The 6,652-nt window shown below is 33.9% G+C and overlaps 1 non-coding gene across 1 annotated transcript; it reads left to right on the forward strand.

The window, feature by feature from the left end:
- Nucleotides 1-486: 486 nt before the first annotated feature.
- On the forward strand, nucleotides 487-593 carry LOC116120626. The gene has a single exon (XR_004126584.1). It is a non-coding gene; the product is annotated as a small nucleolar RNA R71 (small nucleolar RNA).
- The last annotated feature ends 6,059 nt before the right edge of the window (nucleotides 594-6,652 follow it).

Below are 6,652 nucleotides of genomic sequence, written 5' to 3' on the forward strand. Positions count from 1 at the left end.
TTCTGATTTCCCCAAGACAAGTTCGGATGATTCCTCTAACCAGGATTATACATGTTGGAGAATGGATTGTTCTGTTGCCTCTGATTTCCTGCCAAGTAGTTAACTTGTGCTGATGATGATGATGAGGCTGAAGCAAAAGTGTTCCCCACTTGACATTCACTGCTCACATGATTACCTACACAAAAATCACAAGTTAGTTGAGGTGCTTGAATATAATTTACCTGCATACTTCCTAACTGCTTCTAAAGTGCTATAAGTTAGGCTGCAATGACCGTGTATGCATCAACTTCATGAAGACCCATAGATTTCTTTTATTGTATCCTCTCATTCGGTCTTTGATAGTTGTTACTTGCTAGAACTTCAAGCAACTCATGGGCTTTTTCAGGTGTCTTATTTTGTAATGCTCCTCCCGATGCTGCATCTACCATCGTTTGCACATTAACCATCAATCCATTATAAAACGTTTGAACTTGCATCCAAACTGGCAAACCATGGTGTGGACACCTCCTCAGTAGTTCTTTGTATCTTTCCCACACCTCATATAATGATTCAGACTCTGTCTGTAGAAACGATGTGATATCATTTCTCATCTTCGCAGATTTAGCTAGAGGAAATAATTTGGCCAGGAGCTTCTGTGCTAATTCATTCCATGTTGTGATTGTTCTTGGTGGTAGTGCCAATAACCATCCCTTTGCCTTATCCCTTAATTAAAAAGGGAACAATCTCAATCTGATGGCGTTATCTAACACTCCATTTGACTTGAAGGTATCGCAAATCTCTAAAAAGTTTGCAATGTGCAGATTTGGATCTTCCTTCAAATCTCCCTTAAACTATACTGACTACTGGATCATCTGGATGATTGCCAGCTTTATTTCGAAAGTGTTGGCTTGTATTGCTGGTCTAGTTATACTTGACCCACTGCCATCAACCGTAGGAACTGAAAATTTCCTTAATGTTCTATTCTCTGCCATCTCAACCACTACCGCCTCTCGTTCTCTTCTCTCTCTGTTAAGTCTTCTTGCGGTTCTTTCAATCTCTGGATCAACAGGAACCACTGGCTAACGTCTCGCTCTTCGCATAAACTACACAGAACGAGAGAAAACGTGAGATCACAATCTAACAGAAAAGAACAACTAAATTTAACCTATAAACAATTAAAACAAAAATAAAACTCCAATCTAGCTAACTCAAGAAAAATTCAATGTTAACACAAAAATCAATCCTCGGCAACGGCACCAAAAACTTCATGCGTTGTAACTACAACATGCAATGTATAGGAAGTGCACTAGTTGCATAAAGTAATAAAGTGATGAGTGAAGTATTGTTCCCACGAGGATTGGTAGTTAAGCACTGATTTTCCTAATTGTTCTCAAGTTGGAGAAATCGAAAAGTGTTTGGATTTATGGGAGAATTTAAAACTTAAATGAAAATAAAAATTGCAAAGTATTTAAAAGGCTAATTAATGAAAGCAAGATTAAAGCAAGAGTAATATCAAGTAAAACAAACGGTTAGGGTTTTGACTTCATTAGGATTCTATGAATTAATTCTACGAATTATGCTACTTCTACACCCACATGCACGGATTGTAAATCAAACTTCCTAATGTGTAAAGCATACCTTCTCAGGCTATGAATTCCAACTTTTCCCTATTAAGCTTCTACACCCAACAATTTGAAGATTAATAGGTCCAAGTTCATTAAGCTAATGGAATCCTAGATTGATTTCATTGATTCTCAAACCTATCTCTAGTGTTGAATACAACAATGGTGATTTCCCTAAGAAGCTCATACATGATTCATTTCTAAATGTCATCATGTTCAACAAATACTTTCAAGAAAAACAAGAGAAATCACAAAATCCATGCAATAGAATGTAGAAATAACACTAATTCATTGATTAAACATAGAAATCCCAAATTACATCAAGACCCTAACCCAAAATGAGTTAGTTCATACTGAAATTAACACAATTCGAAGTAAAAACAGTGAGCAATGTATTCAACATATTGAAACTAAGAAAAGAGAATAAAGATCTTCCCTATTGATGAATCCACAAAGTCCAACCTCAATCTTCTCTCCTCTTTTCCCAAAATGTTAAACTTACTCTAAAAGTGACGAACCCCTCTCAAAATGTCCAAGGTTTTTTTATATAGTTGGTCCAAAAACCGAAAAACTTTTCTAAAATAAAAACTGTGCGTTTTAATAAAAACTGAAAATCGCAGACTTCGCCGCGGCGAAGAATAAACTTTGTCGTAGCAACAAATTCCTGAGAGTTTATCACCACGGCAAAGAAAGAACTTTGCCGCAGCGCACCTTCCTGAACAATTTTGAATTAACGGATTTGCCCTCTGCTTGCTTCCTTGCTCGAATCTTCAATCTTCGATGTTCTCCAATGGGAACAAGCTTCATAGTGCTTCAAATCCGCTTCAGAATTTCCCCAAATTCTAAGATTTGCTCGCTTCTGGGTCCAGAAACTCGATTTCGCTCATTATTTGTTCAAAGTGCATGTTTTGGCCTAAAACATAAAGCATATGAAATTAAGTTGCAATTTAGGCAAAAACGACATAAGAAGTATCCAAAATCCGGCCAAAAAGCCTCAATAAAACAGTATAATCCTCGGATTATCATAGTGGTCTTGCATGATCATAAGGCATGGTGGAATGACTGTTACAGTTGACCTAGATCTAAAAAATATGACTGTTGTGTTAGGAACAACCGTTAGCAATTATAGAATGACTGTTCCTTAGGGTTCTACAGGCTTTATCAGAGTTGCATTAAATGCTGCAACAGCTAATTCTTTTTGGGTTATAAAAGTTCGATGCTCCTAGCTTATTTCGTAAAGAAGAGATAAGAAAAACATCATACTATAATCCCTAGAGTCCAAACTCCAAATCAATACTTCCACTTGAACTCATCTTGTAAACCTTTGAGAGAACATTTGTTCATATAGTGTGTATAAGCCTACTTGAAGGAGCAATCAGTCACAAAATCTTTAAATCTTTTCCTTGGTGGCGAAATCCTGTAAAACTAGGTGCAATCTTGCAAATCTATGTGTGTGAGGCAAAAATCCTTATGAAAACTATTGTAATGGCGAAATCCGATTCTAGTGGAACTTCAAGGAGGTTGCCTTGAAAAAGTGGATGTAGGAGGCTTATGGATATAGCTCCGAACCAGTATAAATTGTTGAGCATTTCTCTCTCTCTCTCTCTCTCAACTCTTTATTATTCATTGTTTGTTTGTTGAGTTGAACATCATTAACCTCACATGTTCATGCATTTATAGCTCATAATTATTGTCTACATGTTTGGTGCATTTATTGCTATTTCTCAAACTCACTTAGGGTTCATAACTTCATCATCGCTTGGTTGTTGAGTATAGTTATTAAACTTGTTGAGAGTCAATCATTATTTGCCTTATCTTTTATTGACAAGTTTTATTCCGCGAATATTTTTATTGAATCCTATTCACCCCTCTCTATGATTATCTAGCCATATTTTGGGTTTAACAGAAAGGTTGTGAGAGAGGGTTGTTAGCCTATTTTTATTGTCATCTAGTAAGCGCTTACATCTATTAATTGGGAGGGAATTTTTTTTTTTTTAGCCATCCAAATCACCTTTATTTCATGTTGTCATGTGTTTGGTGAAACATAAGTCTAGACAACTATGTATAAATTAAAAATTGATTTAAAAACATTGAATATAATCTAATAATTATTTTTAAACTATTAAACTATAATATTCTAATTAAAATATTAAATAGGTAAATAAATTTATACACTAAATAATTAATTATATTTATACTAAATAAAATATATTACACAATTAAAAATATTTTGCAATATATATTTTATATTTTAAATTTGATCTTAATTCAATATTAATTATATCAATAATATATATTGATATTTGTATAATTAATTAATTAATTTTAATAATTTGAATGAGAAATATTTTAATTATTAACATGTTAATTAAATAATTTTTTTTTAATTTTAAATAATTACTTTGATGATATAAATAAGAATATTTTTTATTATTCCATACAATATTTTTTAATTTTAATAATAAAATTAAATCAAGAAAAATTTAGTGAAATAAAATTATAGGTTTAAAATATTAACTAAAATATTTTTATATTGTTATTATTTTTAAATTTGTATAAATTATTTAAATATGATATTATATTTATTAATAACATTGTATAGACTAATAATTTTAATATTAATAATATATTATTAATAATATTCACGATCTTATATAAGAAAATAAAATAAACTTTTTCATGAATTTTAACCCAAAATGATAATATAAAATATAAACAAACCATTGTTCGTCGTGGTCTCACTTGCCCCTGTGAGGAGCCACTTCTACCTTTGGGATGTTAATCATCATTGGAGTTTTTCCTTGATGGTGATGGGTTATGACTTAACTAGGCGTACTTTGCTAGATTTGCCTTCGCGAAGGGTTGATAAGTACAACTAGAGGCTTGGTAGAGTAGTGCATATTAAAAATGCACGAGGGGGCATGTAGTGTCCAAACTCACCGATCCAAAAGTTACACTTGAGTCCAATTGGTTGGTGCCATTTGGTTGTGTAATTGGCTTGTCTACTTTACTTACGTTTGAGTTTAATAAGTTTGGTGTTATTAAATGGTGTAAGCTAAAGTTTGTGGCCTACCTATTCATACTAGTTTGATCTACTTGCCCCCATGAGGGGTCAAATTGGGAATGAATGGATTTCGACCCACTAGGAAGACTGTCACACCTTCTCAAGTTTAACAGTGAGGGCTATTAACTTGAATAAAAATAGTAGGAGCCTATTAATTGATAAAAGTCCTTATTAATTAATAAAAGATTTTAACTCTTTTTTATTTGTACTTGTAGATTTCCATGTTGAACATGATATCATTGCAATCGATCATTGAAACAGGCAACAAGTTTGATGGTGAGCACTTTGAAAGATGGTACAGGGTTCTAAATAATGTACTTAGAAATTATAAAGGCTTGTACGCCATTGAACAAGCTCTATTTCTAGAGCTAGTAAATGGTTCCATCCAAGGGATTGGGAACACAAAATGTACCCACAAAGAAAATGTTGAGTTTACGAGGTACATTGTGATACAATCGCTGATACCATTACTGCAATTGTAGTGTCAGTATATGGACTTACAAACCATAATCAATACTCTCAGGAAATATGAGAAGTATATGGTGTTACAATCACTATTAAGATGTAAAATGGAAGAAGGTACCAAAATGGGTGATCATTTACTCAAGATTACAAAGTATATGAATAAGCTTGAATTTTTGGGGTATGGACTTAATGAAGGCTTAGCAATAGACCTTACATTACAGTCATTACTAGAGTCATATTCTCAACTTGTCTATGACTATGTTAGAAACAAACATGAGATGACTCTACCTAGACTTCTCAATAGGTTGGAAGGAATTGTTGAGGAAAGGAAGGATGTTTGCTTTCGCTTTGGCAAACCTGGCTACTGGAAGAAACATTACAAGACCGTCTTAACAAGAAAGAAGAGGAAAAGGCCTACATCTTCTTCTAAAGGTATGTACATGGTTGTAATCAATGTATCTCCTATTACATCTTAGGTTATTGACATAAGATGTGGTTCTCATATTTGCACTTCTGTGTAGGGACTATGATAGAGTAGACTACTTGATCAAGGAGAGGTGGGCCTACAAGTTGGGAATGGAGCACGCGGTGCTGCATTAGCTCTAGGGGTTTATTATTTAAGTTTGTCTTTGGGCCTTGTATTGGAACTCACAAATTTTTTTTATGTTCCTTCAATTTCAAAGAATATTATTTCTGTGTCTGCTTTGGACAACATTGGATATTAGTTTATAATAACTAATGGATTGATGTCAATCAATTTTAATGGTATTCAATATGGAATTGCAAGATTACATAATTGTTTGTATGTTCTAGAATTAAGAAATAATGAGATTTTCAATCTAGAGAATAAGAAAGCCAAGGTTGATAGCTTTAATCAAACTTACCTATAGTATTGTAGGCTTGGTCATGTGAACCAGACTCGCATAGCAAAACTCCATAAGGACGGAGTTTTGGACCCATTTGTCTTTAAGTCTTATGAGGTATGCAAGTCATGCCTAGTAGGCAAAATGACTAAGTCACCTTTTACTGGACACAATGAAATGGCAAAGGAACTGTTAGGCATCATCCATAGTGATGTATGTGGGCCGCTATTAGTACAAGCCAGAGGTGGATATTCTTACTTCATCATGTTTACTGATGATCTTAGTAGATTTGGATATGTCTACTTAATGAGACATAAGTTTGAATCCTTTGACTAGTTCAAAGAATTCAAGACCGAAGTACAGAATCAATTAGGTAAGAATATCAAGGTTCTCCGATCCGACAGGGGAGGAGAATACTTGAGATCAAAGTTTGATGCATACCTTAAGGAATGTGGGATTATATCTCAACTCACACCTCATTACACACCTCAACACAATGGAGTGTCTGAGAAGAGGAATCGAACCTTGATGGATATGTCGATCAATGATGAGTTTTATAGATTTACCCACATTGTTCTGAGGCTATACCTTAGAGGTTGCGAATGAAACATGGAACGGGCGAAAACCCATTTTGTCTCATCTAAGAGTTTGGATTACAA

Source organism: Pistacia vera, unplaced genomic scaffold, assembly GCF_008641045.1.
Source record: "Pistacia vera cultivar Batoury unplaced genomic scaffold, PisVer_v2 Contig126, whole genome shotgun sequence".
In the NCBI taxonomy this organism is placed as follows: Eukaryota; Viridiplantae; Streptophyta; class Magnoliopsida; order Sapindales; family Anacardiaceae; genus Pistacia; species Pistacia vera.